Source organism: Equus asinus, chromosome 4 (assembly GCF_041296235.1).
Source record: "Equus asinus isolate D_3611 breed Donkey chromosome 4, EquAss-T2T_v2, whole genome shotgun sequence".
NCBI classification, from domain to species: domain Eukaryota; kingdom Metazoa; phylum Chordata; class Mammalia; order Perissodactyla; family Equidae; genus Equus; species Equus asinus.
Window position 1 is genome coordinate 118,238,661 of NC_091793.1, and position 16,385 is coordinate 118,255,045.

Sequence of the window (16,385 nt, forward strand, 5' to 3'; positions counted from 1 at the left end):
TAAAATGCACTTGGTACAGTACACTAGGAAGAAAAGATACATGTTCCTTCAAATAGAAAGCTATCAGAAGTGAGAAAAGCTCTATTTATGTAGAATTTGGCATAGCAATTTTCACAGAGATATGCTTTCCTTACTTCTGAAAAGCTTCTTAAGAACATGCTCCTCTGAATAAATCCCTTTTAAGAGAAGAGCTGGTTGTCTTTGAACAAACCCTACAAAGTAGTCTTTATTTTAAAATGTGTTGTCCCAGAATTGAAAACATAAATATATGAACCTTAAATTCAAAGTATTTCTTGGACAGCAAGATTTTTAATTTAATCACTATATGGACTGAAACAATGCCGATATCTGAACTAAATTAAATATCAACCCTGGAATGTCTGAAAATATGCTCTGCTACTGCTGCCTTCGTCATCTAGGGTTAGTCTCATTGTTCTAAATCATCCTTTGTTACTAAAGAGAAACCTAATCAGTAGATCTGCTAGGTTAAAGAGGATGTGTACTTATCAAATTGTATATGGAGGTGTTGCTGAGGATAAACCACTGCTGATATAAATTAAAAAAAAAAAAACACTTCACATGCAAAAGAGGGACAATGATATAATAAGTTTTTGTTTATTTATCATACTTCAGATTAACTCTCAAGTGAGACTTTCTTTAAAAATTGCATTAATGAGCAAGAACCATATGGCTTGAGATGGAGATATTGCAAGAGTGGCATAAATCCAGCTGTCCATTTGCAGCACATAAGCATATTTTATTTGCTGTTTAATTGTTTCTAGTAAAAGAATTTGCTTATGTAAGTATACACAAAATATTTCATTTTCTTTTTATATGGTTAATAATGGATATTCCATCATCATTATTATTTCACATTTACACAACACCTTTCCTTTGAGTAATTCATATAATTTATAACCAAATCACAAGATCATTTATGTAAATATTTTGCATGCCTATTTAACAACCTTGAAGCTTGCCATGTGTTCACATTCAAGGAGTCAGAAATAATTTATTGGGGGTCAGTTATACTGAAATGGATTTTATTGATTTAATTTTCTGTTTACTCAAGCTGTGAAATTGGGGTGTGAAGGAAGAGGGGCTAACTAAGGGGGAAAAATGTAACATGTCAACCTCAATTTTCTGCCAATTGTATGAAATAAAGCTGTTGGGGAGGGGGGCAAAAGGAAGAGAAATTAGGAAACATTTTTTTTTAATTTGCTCTGAGTGAATATAATGAATTAATATAACACCTTTCTTACTTTTAAAATCCTCAAATATTTTAATTTTTTTTCAACTACCTTTTAAACCCAGGTATTAATTATTTCTTATTCTGTACACATGTAAAAATCTTTTATTGAGGGCCACTGTGCGTCAGATACTTTTTTAGACCTTGGTATTTGCCCTTACATCAGAACAAGTGTTACCTCAGAATTCACAAGATCTCAGTCCATAGATGGAATCTGATCCATAAAATATGTATGGTTTGGTTTGCAGAGTACTTTATAAACTTTTTTGAGTTAGATGCAATGTTTAAAAATTGGGATATTGCACACAACAATCTAGATTTGAGGCTTATTTCAGCAAATCTGAAGGTTTGAGATTACCAGGTTTCTTCACAGCAATGGTTTGCTGGGGCCTGGTAGTCTGGCCCCTTTTTATATGAACCCAGCTGCTTTAGCTGTTCACCTCTCCCACCACTCCCTAACTGGACGTAGTTAAGAGAACATCATGTTTGAGGTGAAGGAAGAGGAAAGAGCAGGAGATTAAGCTAGGGAAGTAAACAGGGACCAAACCTTGATGAATCTGAAAGAGTTTGAACTTCATTTTGTGGACAATGGAAAGCCTTTGAGAGACTGTAAGTAAGGAATTATGGTGATTTTATATGTGTTTTAGAAAAAACACTCTGATAATAGCGTGAAAGGTGGATGGAGAGATTAAGACTGGATGGAGAGAGACTAGGTAAAGAACCTATTGCAACAATCTGGAAGAATGATGATAATTTGAATAGAAAGCCAAATGGACAGGCTTTCATGTTAAACTAGATATAAGGAATGAGAGATCAGATTCTAGGATGAATGTCATATTTTCCTTATGAGATTAAGTGGATGGTGGCCACTAACCAAGTTGGAGAAGAGGTGAAGAGAAGAGGAAGTGACTTAGTTTCGACTATCTTGAGGTTAAGGTATTTGTGGGACGATCCAGATTTAAATACACTCCAGGCAGATGGATTCACGACTGAAGCACTTGGGAGTGGAGGGCACTGATACATAGGTTGGAGTTAATACACTAGTGGAGGACGAAAGGAGGCGGAAAGCCACTACAGAATCTTATGGAACACCAAAGAGAGAGTGGTGAAATATAATTTTAAAAAAAACATTTTTAAAAGGAAGAATTGCTTAAAAGATTAGAAATCAAGCATAACCAAGTGTTCACTGGATTTGGCAATTGGATAAGAACAGTTTGGTAAAGTAAAAGGAGAAGTCTGATTACAGTGTGTGTTAAAGAATAAAAAGAGGGGCTGGCCCAGTGGCACAGCGGTTAAGTGTGCACGGGGTTCACCGGTTCGGATCCCAGGTGCGGACATGGCACTGCTTGGCAAGCCATGCTGTGGTAGGCGTCCCACATGTAAAGTGGAGGAAGATGGGCACGGATGTTAGCTCAGGGCCAGTCTTCCTCAGAAAAAAGAGGAGGATTGGCTGCGGATGTTAGCTCAGGGCTAATCTTCCTCAAATAAATAAATAAATAAATAAATAAATAAAAGAATAAAATGAAGTTGAGAAAATGTAGACTAAATGTCCATTTCCAGTAATATAGCACATTAAATAAATTGGAAACTCATGTCCCCAAACCTTTTGGGAAGTTTAGATTAAAAAAATAGTAATTATTATCCTAAATGTATAATTGGGCACTTAAAAAAGTAAAGGTAACCCCCAGGGCCAAAAACAAGAAGGTAATTAAAAATTAAAGTGGTAAGATGGTGCAGCAGATGCTATGAGATTTTTGTTAATCTTGTTGACTAAGGGGCTTGGCATTTAATGCTCCTAAAGGGACAGGTGATAAGGACTTGGGCCCAACAAGATGCTATCTGACATTGAGAACTCCCACAGAAAGCTGAACCCTTGAAGGACTAACAGTCAAAGAACCTTCTGGAAAAAATGCTACCCATTAGCACAAAGAAGTGTTGTGCCTTTGTCTAGACATTTTTGGAAAACCATCCTTCCCTAAGACTTTATAACCACAGACCCATCTTCATATAAATTTGGAGTTCTAATTTGTACTTTCTACATTGGTGAAGAATGCCAAACCTTGACATTAATATAAAAAAGTAGTCACAACCTTGTAAAACCTCTTGGCATTAAGCCGTATCATGCACAAAATTCTACTGGATGATATATGTTCAATCTAAGACTTATAGAATACCATCAATAAAGTTTCAGCTAATATATGCTCAAAATCCAAATTTTAAAAATACATGTGGAAACAATCCACCAGGAGTAGGAGTCAGCAAATATGATGAACAACAAGAGGAAACCATTATAACCTTCACATAATGGAACTATTGAATTGAGACCATAAAATAAGTATGTTACCAATAACTGCAGCATAAGGAAAGAACATCATGGTATCAAAAAGAGAAGTTAGAATAAATACAGAACTTCTAGAAATGGAAAATAAAGTTATTAACTTGAAAACTAGTCAGTGCGTGAGTTAAACGTTAGATTAGACAGTTGAAGAAGGTGTAAGAGAACTAGAAGATAGACTTGAGGAAATTACTCAAAGTGCGGCACACAGAGATGAAGAGAAGGGAAATACGGACAGGAAGTTCAGAGCCATGTGGGATATGATGTGGAGTCTGAACATCTATCTGATTGGAGTTCTAAAAGATGAGAAAAGAGTGAAGGTGAGTGAGAGACCATTTAAAGAAATAATGGCTGAAAATTTGCTAGGATTATTAAAAACATGAATTTTCAGATTCAACAAGCACATTAAATGCCAAACATGATAAATAAAATCAAGTCTTTACCTAAATATATCACAATAAAAATGTGGAACAATTGAAAAGAGAATGTCTTATAAGTATTTGGAGACAAAGTGATATTACCTACAATAGAAAGAAAATTAGGCCGATAGTATTCATTTCTGTAGCAATAGAAGCCAGAATATAATACTATATTCAAAGGTTAGGGGTAAAACAAATGCCAATCTATAATTCTATACCAAACTAAACTATCATTCAAGATGGAGGGTAAAATGACATTATCAAACTAACAGAAACCAAACTTTCAAAAAGTTTGACAAAGACAGAGTCTGGATAAGAACAAAAGGGGATAATAGGGTCTGAGAATAAGCGTTAAGTTTGGAGAAACTTGATAATGTTGATAGAATGAATGAAAGAAAGAAGATAGTAAACTATAATAGATAAGGCAAGATTGAGAGAGAGAGAGGATAATTGTCAGAATAACGTGGAAATGTTGTGAGGCAGGGTGGGATCAAAATTATGAGAGAGTTAGAATGGGTGCATTCATTGGTATGCAAGTGAAGCAAAAGCAACTTTGAGAAACTGAGGGGGCCAAAAGGAAGCAGAGAGAACTGATCCCAAACCAGTAGCATAACAGATAAGGAATGCTGAGAACCCAACTGAAGTCTCAAATAATGAATTTCTTAGAGCACTACTCCTACTGTTTCTGTTTTTGAAATAAGGAAGAATTATATTTCTAAAACCACAGCAGTTTCTGAGTTTTTGAGTGAAAGCTAAAGTCTATCTTTGAGGGAGAATCTTTGGTGAGATTTTTAGTCATGTAGTCCTGCCTCTGGCTTTGGAAATCTAAAATCAGTGATTCCAAAAGAAGATGCTTTAGTATGGAGTGTTAAACCATTCATACAGTTATATGAAATATTATTCATTTTTAAAGTTGGCAAATATTGTAATATTAACTTATTTTTGCTTTCTTTGGTAAGGCTTAGATACTGACTGGGATGCTTGATCTTGAGAAAAACCACAGAAACAGGGAGACTCAGATTAGTCTCTGGAGAGCGCAGGCCCAAAGACTAGGATGGCAGGTTGGAGTACAGAAGAGAGATGGTTTTGATGGAATTTTCCATGTAAGGTATAATAAAGACACATTTAGGGCAGTGAATTTTTTGGCAGAGGTATGTCATATTTAGTTTTAAAATTTCCTTTTCCACTTTTTTTTCATTCCCACATCTTATTGTCTATCTACATATGCTTGGGAGATAAAAGCAAGTGACCTATGTGCAGGCATTGGAACCAAGATGCACTAAAGAGAGAAGAGCTTCTTTGAGAAGCATTACAGGACGGCCAGAGGTGATGGGGGTTGGGGGCTCCCCAGAGCATTGATCTGGAGCAAGAAATCTATTGAGGATGGCTTTAGAGAGAAAACAGACTTCCTGTTGAACAGGGTTCAATTTGAATTATGACTGACTTGGATATGGGAGGAAAGAATTATTTTAGAAAACTAGATGCTTGAGATCAGAGATTTCAGTATCATCTTTCAAACTGTCTCTCCATTTTCATTAAAACTATAATTTTTCACATCCAGAAGACTTAGAATGCCTAGTGTACTCTTTGCAGTGAATTTTTATTGATGCTTAACAAACTTCCTTAGGTTGTTCTTAATTGTATCCTCTCAAGTCATTTCATCACTGCTAGAGTAAGCCTCTGGGGGAAAGAAATACGTCTACTCACCTTTTAGCCCTCTTCAATGTCGCTACCAATACCAGAGTTCAAACCTTGAATCAAAGTCTGCTTTTTACATTGTACGTTATTGCTTCTCAATTGGTTTGTTTTCCAAAACTCCCGACAACTGCTTCCACTTTCTTTGTGCAAGGTGATCTCTAGCTATCTCAGCCACAGAAACCCTCACTCTCCTGAGCATTGCCCCTCATTTATCTTCTAATGCCATCTATTCATTTTCACCTTGTTACCTTGCTCTTCCTTTCCTGTTGTCTGGAATTCTCTTCCCTGATTATTCCATTCCTACAATTCACTTACAACTAAATTCCCACATCCTTCTCACCTACTAAATATCATATATCTCCAATCTTGGACTTTAGGGAGGAAAAATATCTTAGTGCTTTATTCGCATTTCTCACCATACTGGCACTTACTAAAAACCCAAATGTATTAAATATTTAATAACTATTTGTTGAGTTGAATCCATATAATATCCACCTAGGCACGTTTGCATTCTTTACTCTGTAAATAAAGAAAAGATAGCATTGGAAAGTACTAATATGATTGGACTCATAGTATCCATATTTATAATCTCAGCTATAGGCACTGGAACTAATAGATCAGTGTCCTTTTTTATTCTAAACTCTCAGGAGCTTGACTAAAGGAGTTTAAATTATACCAGTGGATTTCAATGGAATCAAATATTTGGAGTAACAAAACTGAAACCATGAAATGAATTTTTGCCTTAATCGACTTCCTTGTTCAACATTGTCTTTCAACAATAGTTTTGACTCATGCAGTTAAAATGGCAATTGAATAACATAACTGTGAATTTCGTTAGGATTTTTGTGTATTTCTCTTAAAAGATATATATAATTTGTGCATACATTTATCCAGTACCCATCTACCTGATATATCATCTTTAGCAAGAGTTTAATCTTAGATGGTTTTTTCCTTATAAATCATGTTTATTTGAGGTCCTTCTGCCCAGTATCCTTCTACTTTCTTTCCACCTCTCTTGGGTTATTTCCATTGCATCAAAATCTTCCCATTTTCAAGTTTCAAATTAATTCTTTCCTCTATCAAGCCCAGAGTGCTGCCTCCCACTCCTGTAGATTTCTCACTCACTGATTCTACATCCCTGTAGTCTGAATCATGCAATTCAATTCCAGCTGCATAGTATTTTACATCGTTCTTTACTGCTGTATCAATATATCTCCTTTCGTTTTTTGTCTTATGCATTGTAAGTACTTCTAAAATTTATACTTAGTTTGTATCCCTCACTTTTTTAATCTAAATCAAAAGAATGTGTGCAGTAAAAATCTTGTCAGCTGATTGATTATTAATTAGTATATTCTTAGATAATACAAATGAAATTTACTGTTGGTCAATGTTGAAAGTAAATAGGAAGGTAGTGATGCTGCTAGGAAACAAAAAAAGGTGTCATTATTCTGTCATTATTACAGTGCCACGTGTAAATTATAGCATTTAATCTGAAAGAAAAACAGTTGGTGATAATGATACAACCCAGAAAAAATTACTCATGTCCACTTGTGAAAATTTCTATTATTTATCATATATTTTTTGTTATATAGACACTAGTATTTAATTTACCATTTATTCATAAGTGATGAGCTTTCTTTTAACCCCTCTATTGATACAAGTTATGGTATTGATTTCTCCAAATAGCCTAATGGTCTATTTGAATTACTGGCAAACTCTACTGATCTTGTCTTATTCTGTTTACAAGCCTCTTTTTAATCAATCTTCCAGATACTCAGCAGTCAGAAAGATTGTTACCAATCTCAGTTTAAAGGGATTTATGCTATTCAATGCCTAGGTGTAAAATGTCAAAGACAAATTTGAGTGCAGAGTTTGGTGAAGGCAGGTCAATATTATTGTGTTTAAAAAGAGATTACTTGAAATACAATGCATACGACTGTGACAACAGGAGTCTGACTTGAAAATCAGAACATTAGCCAATTCTGTAATGACACAGGAATTGGAAGACTATACAGACAAGTTCAGGGCAGATCAATAATATTGCACAAACAATAAATTTCCATAATAAATAAACAATATTTGAGAAACATTATCAAATCAAAGATATGCCATGCTTCCACTAGAGCACTAAAAGTACAATTTCAAGGACTGAAGAATTTAAATTGTGATAATATATGAAATTATGAGGTGTTGCATCCAACAGATCAAGAAAGAAGCAGATTTTGAGCCTTTTTTTGTTAGATACATCCAGGGTACAAATATGGACTCAAATAATTAAGATAAAATTTGACTCTTGTATATAGCATCAAAATTATTTCTATGCCACTTAGAAAAACATTAACACATACAGAAGGTCAAATGCTTTCGGAAAGGAATCGTAACTATTAAACTGAGAATTGTCAACACAAGGCAACATGCTGCTCAAATATTCTTGACCCCAATAGAAGACTTCCTGCCACTTGCCATTGATATTTGGACCATCTGTAAAATAAGAAGGTCCACACTAGAGTTGTTTTATGGCTGCCAAGATTTTTATAACAGAAAATGTCTGTAATAAGTTTCAACAGCAGTCCTGCTTTGTGATGGAAACTCTGAGGAGCAAAGGGACCACTATGTGCCAGGTATGTATGTAGTTTTCACCTGGGGGGAAAAACATGCCCTTGGCAGAGTGGCGGGCTATTAGGGGTCTGTTTGTAATAACAGAAACTTGAATGAGGTGGTCTCTTAGATCCTTCTTTTCAAGTTTTAATGCTTTATGCAGTTTCCTTTATGAGTCATCCCATGAACTTAGTGCCTGGGCATAGATCTAATCTCTGAAGTCAATTTTCTGGTAAAAATATGTAATTATTCTTTTTTGAATAAAATAGTTGTGGAAATAGTCTAGGGTTCATATTTACATGAGATATGGTAAAGGCTACAATATACATCGTGTTCTAATGTATGTCTTCCTTAGGATATTACTTTACTTAACACATAAGCTAACTGATCACTGGGGACTTTGTTTCCTCTGAGTAGTTGTTGCTTGGAAAAGAGACATATGGTTGTACGCATTTAAATTCTTCATTAAAAATGTTTACAGGAGGGGAAAAGTAATATACTCTAAAACGGCAAACATTACAGAGGGTTGCAGAATTCAGCTCCAAAGAGTTTTATATCACTGCTTTACTGCTTAGAAATAAGCATTATGCCTAAATAAGTTGTTTATACAAACTATAAGTAACTCACTTCCTGCATAAATATTTAGGTTGAAGTATTCCCCAAACATTCAGTTATTCTAATTTACATGGGGTACAGGGAGAGAGTATATTTAATCATATAATTATACAGAATTTTAAAGAAGAAAACATGTTTTGTTGGTGTTTTATTATTTTAGTTGAAAAAATATAGATTATTTAATTTTGTTAGTTCTGTGGTTAAATATGACTATATTGGTTGCCAGCAATTAATTAATTTTATTTTGTTATAGAATTTGGTTTTGATTAATCTCCCATCCACTTAATAGTCACAGGTGGCAATAGGGACAGTGTTCATTCTGAAGTTGCCATGGGTGCCTGCAGTGTTTCTCCTACCATCTTCTTCCTGGTCCACGCCTGCTCATACAAAAGTCAAACTAGTAAGAAGGAATGACTAAGTTAGATCAGTCAATAAGCTAGTTCAACAGATCTTGGGGATGCTAAAACCTTATCTAAATGGAAAAAGAAAAAAAGAATAGTTTAAAACAGGCCAATTCATCTAGAGAACAACAAAAAGTGGTGCTTGAAGTACTGACTGATGAAAGAGGCAGGTGGTATTGTTCTTTTTTTTTCCTCAAAAAAAAAAAAGCTTTAGATACAAAGTTCCAGGCATTATGCTAGATAGCCATTTGGGTGGAGTATAGAGGATGATAGGAGAATATGAAAAAGGAGCCCTAATCTGGTTAAGGGTCTAACTCATGTTCACATTAGCAGTGGAGGTTAATAGCAATAAGTCTCTTCCTGCTTGGAATTTATGGTCTAATGACAGTACCAAATCGAGAAACACTTCTTGGTAGTCAAGGACAGAAATTTAATTAAGGGTATGCCATTAATTGAAGTCCAATTTTTCCTCTTATGTTGCCTACCCATAGCCTTTAAAAATAGTGGTAGGCCCATATGTTACCCTAGACACGATTCCTGTTAGACTTTTTAGACTTAATAAATATCTGTCAAATTTATTTCAGTCCCCAGATCTTGCACAGTAGTCATGCCAACAGTTCTGATGTCACAGCCTTAGAATGTAGATCATTGCCAACTCAGCTCCTGATTTTTAAATATCTGAATTTTCTAGCATGACATACAAGGCCATTTATGATCTTCGAAAAAAAAGCAAAATGTTTCTAATCTTAGCTCCAATTACTCTCATTAACGTTTTCTACGATCCTGCCTAAATTACTCAACTTTTTTTCACGTCTTTATTTTATAAAGAGGCTATACAAAGCAATATTTTAAAAAGGTAGGAAAAATGAGCAAGGGATATAAACAGGAAGTTAACAAGAGAACTCCCCCACCCTACCTCAACACACACACACACTTCCTCTAAACAAAACAAGGCAGCACACTAAATTTCCATTCAACATATGAAAAGACAGTACTGTTATTATTAAAGAGATATAATCAAAACGTTAAGATTCCATTTTGATTTCTCAGATTGGAAAATAATAAAAATTTTCCATTTTCTTGTGCAGTCCAGAGCATGGGGAAAGGAGACACTCTCATATCACACACAGTTAATGGGAATGCAGAGAGGTATTTATTTAGGCAACTGCTCTGGGGGATAGTTTTTTTTTTTAATTTCTAAAATTATCATATGGTAAATTTGACATTTTTGTGTGTAGAGTTGTATGAATTTTAACGTATATAAATTCATGAAAATTTCACCATATTCAGGAAAAAAAATCAGTTCTATCATCCCCCAAAACTCCTTTATGCTATCACTTTCCAGTTATCCTTCTCCCACTCATAACTAACTAGGCAACTGTTGATGTGTTTTCCATTACTATAGATTAGTCTTTCTAGAATGTCATATAAGTGGAATCATGAAGTATGTAATCCTTGAGACAGGTTTCTTTCACTTAGCATGTCTTTGAGATTCAACCAAGTGGGTATGCCAATGTTACTTAGCAGTAGCATCTTTTGAAGAATAAAATGTTTTCATTTGGATAAAGTCAGATTTGTCAATTTTTGTGTGTTTCATGATTTCAGAATTCTGAGAAACCTTTGTGTACTTCCAGAAAGCAACAATATTTTCCCGTTTCTTCTTCTAAAAGTTTTCTAGTTTTAGATTTTACATCTAGGCCTTTTATCCATTTTGAGTTAAATTTTGGTGTTATGTGAGGTGTGTTCTTTTTTCTCCATTTGAATATTTAGTTTATTCAGTATCATTTTTTCAAAACATTTTCCTTTCTCTATTGAATTGCCTTGGTTCTTTTGTCAGAAATTAGTTGATCACACATGTATGGGTCCATCTCTTGACTCTCTATTCTGTTCCATTGACTTATGGAACAGGTGCGTGGAACAGATTTTCCAAAATTTCAAATTGTCTTGATTATGGTAGCTTTATAATGTCTTGAAATTAGGTAGGATAAATCCTCCAACTTTGTTGTATTCTAAAATTCTTATATTTTAGAATTGTTTTGTTTGCTCTAGAAGCTTTTCAAAAATTTCAGCAATTGTATTTTTCAGTTTCAAATTTCCATTTTTTTAAAATTTCAACTTTATTAATATACAATTGATGTATAAAATTTGAAGATATTTGAAGTGTACATACATTGTGTTGGTTTGATATACATATAAGTTGTGAAAGGATTCCCTCCATCGAGTTAATTAACACAGCCATCACCCTACGTATTTATCTCTTTTTTGTGTGTGAAATTCTACACTCTTAGCAAATTTCAATTATATGAGACAGTGTTATCGACTATAATCACTATGTTTTACATTAGATCCTTAGAACATATTCATCTTAAAGCTGAAAGTTTGCAATCTTTTACCAACCACTTCCTATTTCCCTCAACCCTAGTCCCTCACAACCACTTTTCTACTCTGTTTCTGAGTTTGAGTTTGATTTTTTTTAGATTCCACATATAAGTGATACCATGCAGTATTGTCTTTCTCTGTCTGGCTTATTTTACTTAGCATAATGCTTTCAAGGTCCATCCATGTTGTCACAAATGGTAGGATTTCCTTTTCTCCTGTGACCAAATGATATTCCATTGTATATAAATACCATATCTTCTTTATCCATTCATCCACTGATGGACACTTAGGTTGTTTCCATATCTTGGCTGTTGTGAATAATGCTGCAGTGAACATGGGAGTACAGATATCTCTTTGAGATCTTCTTGGTTGGCAGTTTTTTTCTTTCAGTACTTTGAATGTATCATGCCACTCCCTTCCGTTCTTCAAAGTTTCTGCTGAAAAAGCTGCTGATAATCTTACGAAGGTTCCCTTGTATGTAAGAAGTTGTTTTTCTCTTGCTGCTTTTAAGATTCTCTCCTTGTGTTTAACTTTTGACAATTTAATTATAACATGTCTTGGTGTCAGTCTCTTTAGGTTCATCTTATTTAAAATTCTCTCAGCTCCCTAGGTCTGGAAGTCTGTTTTCTTCCCAGGTTAGGGAAGTTTTCAGCCATTATTTATTTGAATAAACTTTCTGCCCTTTTCTTTCTCTCTCCTTCTGTGGGACCTCTGCAATGCAAATAGTGGTCCACTTGTTTGTCTCCCATGAGTCCTTTATGCTATATTCACCCTTTTCCATTCTTTTTTCTTTTTGCTCCTCTGATTGGATGAATTCCACTGCCCTGTCTTTGAGTTTGCTATTTTTTTTCTTCCACTTCATCTAGTCTGCAGTTGGAAGTCCTCTATTGAATTTTTCAGTTCACTTATTGTATTCTTCAGCTCTGTGATTTCTGTTTGGTACTTTCTTATACTTTCTGTCTCTTTGATGAAATTCTCACTTTGTTCATGCATTCTTCTCCTGACCTTGGTGAGCATATATTTATGACCATTGTTTTGAACTCTTTATTAGGTAAATCACTTATCTCCATTTCATTAAGGTCTGTTTCTGGAGTTTTATCTTGTTCTTTCGTTTAGAACATATTACTTTGTTTCTTCATTTTCCTTGACTCTCTTTGTTGGTTTCTGGCATTAGATAAAACAGCCACCTCTCCCAGTCTTGATAGAGGGATCTTATGTAGGAGGTGAACCTTATCATTCAGTCCAATCTGAGCTCTTGGTTGTCTCTCAAACCTTTTGATTATCCAAGCTAGCTTCTTTGTTTTGGTGGCTCCCAGTAGTTGAGGGTGTGTCAAGATATAACAGTGTTCTCAATGGGGGTGGGGGGGAGTGGAATTGGCCACCCCAAGATATGTCTCTTTGGAATGAGGATTATCTGGGGCTGGTTACTTTTAATAAACTGCAGACAGGAAGGCAACTCTGAAAAGCAGAGTTTACTTATCCTTTGTTAAGAGACATTTATGTCGTAAAGGAAATCTCCATCTGCAAAGGTGTCTCCCTCTCTGTACCAGGAAGAAGGGGGATGACCTTATCTCTAGAAACTCTTATCAATGCAGAAGGCAAGAACTTAAATCTGCATAATAATCTTATTCCTGTTTACTGTGCTTGTCTGGTAACCTCCTGTAACTGACTCCTCCCACCCTGAACATCCTCCTTTGCCTTTAGCTGAAGATGATATTTAAGGTGGTGCTTCAGCCATTTTGGCAAGTTGCTCAGCTTGCCTGGGCCTCTCCCATGTATACATGTTATAAAGCTTTGTTTCCTTTATCCTGTTGTTCTGTCTGTTGTGAATTTAATTCATTCTCCAGCCAGAAGAACCCACAGTGGGTAGAGGAAATGTCTTCCTCCCCTACAGGGGGATATCAGTCAGCACTTAGATGCAGGCAGATTTGGAAGTCAGATCCTCAGACAGCAGATTTAAAGTGTACAAATATACCTCTTTCAGGGGAAGACCAAAGATGGGCATTTCTGTCTGTTTCCTCTACACTGAGCCCTAGGGGGTAGCCAGTTAAGAACCGTTTCTTTGTTACAGTCCTGTGGAACCAGTGAATACAAGTTCTGCTGGCTACCAGAGCCTGGTGATCAAGGGATGCATCCCCTGGGCAGTGGCTGCAAAAGTCAGGGCCCAAATGTGTGCAAAAGCTCCTCACAGGGAGACACTAGTGACTTGGAGTGGGCCAGAAGGAGAATGTGGAGATGGCACTTACTAGCCTCCCAAGTCTAAGGGAATTTATGCTCAATTAGAAGCCTCACCCTTAGACAACAGCTTTTGAAGTATGCAAATAGGCCTCTTTCAGAGAAAAACTGGGAGGTGGGCAGTTCTGTCTACTTCCTCTATGCTGAGCCCTGGGGCATGGCAACAGAGAGTCCTCATGAGCCTATTATGAACTGTTTCTTTGATTGCTATAGTCTTGTGGGTCTCATGACTGATACAAGTCCCATTGGCTTTCAGATCTAGGTGTTTTGGGGGCCTATCCCTCAGATGGAAGTTTTAAAAGTTGGTGCACTGTATGTTGGGTCCAAATGCTTCATTCCTCAGGAAGAAGCTGGGAGCTGTGTGTTCCCTCCTAATTGTATGTCACTGTTCTGGGGGTGGGATTTATGTGAGAGTTTGTCTCAGCCTTTCCTACTCATATTGATGTGGATATTTTTTCATTTGCCTGATGTGTAGGAGTCTCTCAGCTGGTTTCTAGATTTCTTTCAGAGGGAATTGCTCCATATGTAGCTGTAGATTTGGCATTTCTATGGGAAGAGGTGACTTCAGGAGCTTCCTATGTCACCACCTTGAACTGGAACTTCATATGTTCTCTTTGTAATGTCTATTATTCTGCTGAGAAGGCCTCTGTTTTCATTAATTTCCAGCATTTTTCCTTTATCTCATGGAGTTCAGTTATAAAAGCTACTTTAAAGACTTTGATAGTTCTAACCTCTGAGCCATCTCAGGGTTGTTATCTCTTGATTATCTTTTCCCTTGAGATTTCCCTTGATGTTTTCTGCTTCTTTGTACGTTGAGAGATTTTGGATTGCATACTGGATATTATGGATGTTATATTGTGGAGACTTCGAGTTCTGTTATGGTCCTCTAGAAAATATTGTTTTCATGTCAGCAGGCAATCAGCCTGACTAGGCTCACTTCATTAGATCTGTTTGTGTCTACTGTGGACTGTCATTCAAATTTCAGTTACATTCTCTAGGTCTTTGCTATGTCGGTTTGAGTCTGTCTTGTGAATGCATTATTCAGGGGTTAGGCTGAGCCTTGCATGGATTCATATACAGAATTAGGCAATCTTTTTCTGGAGCTTTCTTTTCTTCAGACCTCCTGCCCCTAAACTATCTGTCTGGCAGAGGCTCTTTTCCTGATTCTTCTGGCCAAAAAGATGAGCTTTCTATCAGGTTTTTAAAGCCCACAATGACATGTTCCTCTGCAACTGGGACCTTCCCTCAGGGCAAAGTTGGGAGAGAAAAAAATGACGTATTGGTCATTTCTCTGTTTTTCACTCCTCTACACAAACTTCCTGCTTCTGTTTATTTGAAGAATTTTCAGCCAGGTGGTTGTCAGTTTTTGTGTTTTGTCCAGAATTTTCAGTTTTAATCAGAAGGAGGGATGGGCCCTAGTGTGCTGTGCCACCCAACCAGCACCAAACTCCTTCCTCTTCTTTTTATTACTATTTTTAAAAATAAGTGATAGGCACTATTTCTACAATTGACTATTTTAATTAGGGATACGTCAGTAGAAATCTAGATATGCAGGTTGTAAATCTATTTATTTTTCTAAAATGGCCTATTTTTTTCTTTCTCTGTTTTAACCTGGATTTGAAATTGTTGGGCAAGCCAGAGCTGCATCAAGGCACCTAAATGCATATTTTTTTGTGCAATTTCCTAATCTTTTAATATCAAGTTTATCAGAAGAATCGCTCCATGATGATACTTTTGCTAATTCTTTATTAATTTAAATTTGCTCTCTGATGATTTAATAAATCCTAACTAGAGAAGAGCCCATTACTGTTTTGAACAGGATTGCTTTTTTGCGTTGTCTGCTATTTGCTCTGTCCTTTCACTTTAGTAAGCAGCCAATTCACCAGTAGGGCCTGCCTGTTCTTTCACACTTGGTTGTGTTTATTGCCACTTACTGTGGGCTGCTTGCTTTCATTAAATCCTTCGTAATAGACTTGACAGCTTACCTCACAACCAAAACCTGCCTTAAATGCTTCATCAGTTTGTCAGATACTTACTATACTCTGCCTTACAACTTCTCAGTCTACCTTTTTGCTATGACTATTACTGCAGCAAGTGGCTGCACACAAATATAGTCTGACAGTCCCCAAATTTTCCCAAGCCCTCCAGGTTAGGAACAACTTCCTTTGCCTTTCTAGAAGTGAGCTGCCTCCATTTGCCTGGAGACCTATAGCTACCCTAGCTATAGTGGCTGCCTCACAAATGATGCTTATTCTCTCAACATTGCCCTCCCTCCCCAAACTTCCTCATTGACTCAAGATCGTTAATTTGTTGTTGTTAGAGCTATCAAGTCAATTCCAACTCATAGAGACCCTGTGTACAACAGAGTGAAACCCTGCCTGGTCTTTTTCTGTGCTATCTTCTCACCTTCCAGTGCTATATCAGGCAATGCGCTGCTGGTATTCATAGGGTTTTCA

The 16,385-nt window shown here is 36.1% G+C and overlaps 1 long non-coding RNA gene across 1 annotated transcript in view; it reads left to right on the forward strand.

Moving 5' to 3' along the window:
* Positions 1-16,385, forward strand: part of LOC123285207 (uncharacterized) — a 432,431-nt gene that overhangs the window by 260,134 nt on the left and 155,912 nt on the right. The gene's annotated exons all lie outside the window — the stretch shown is intronic.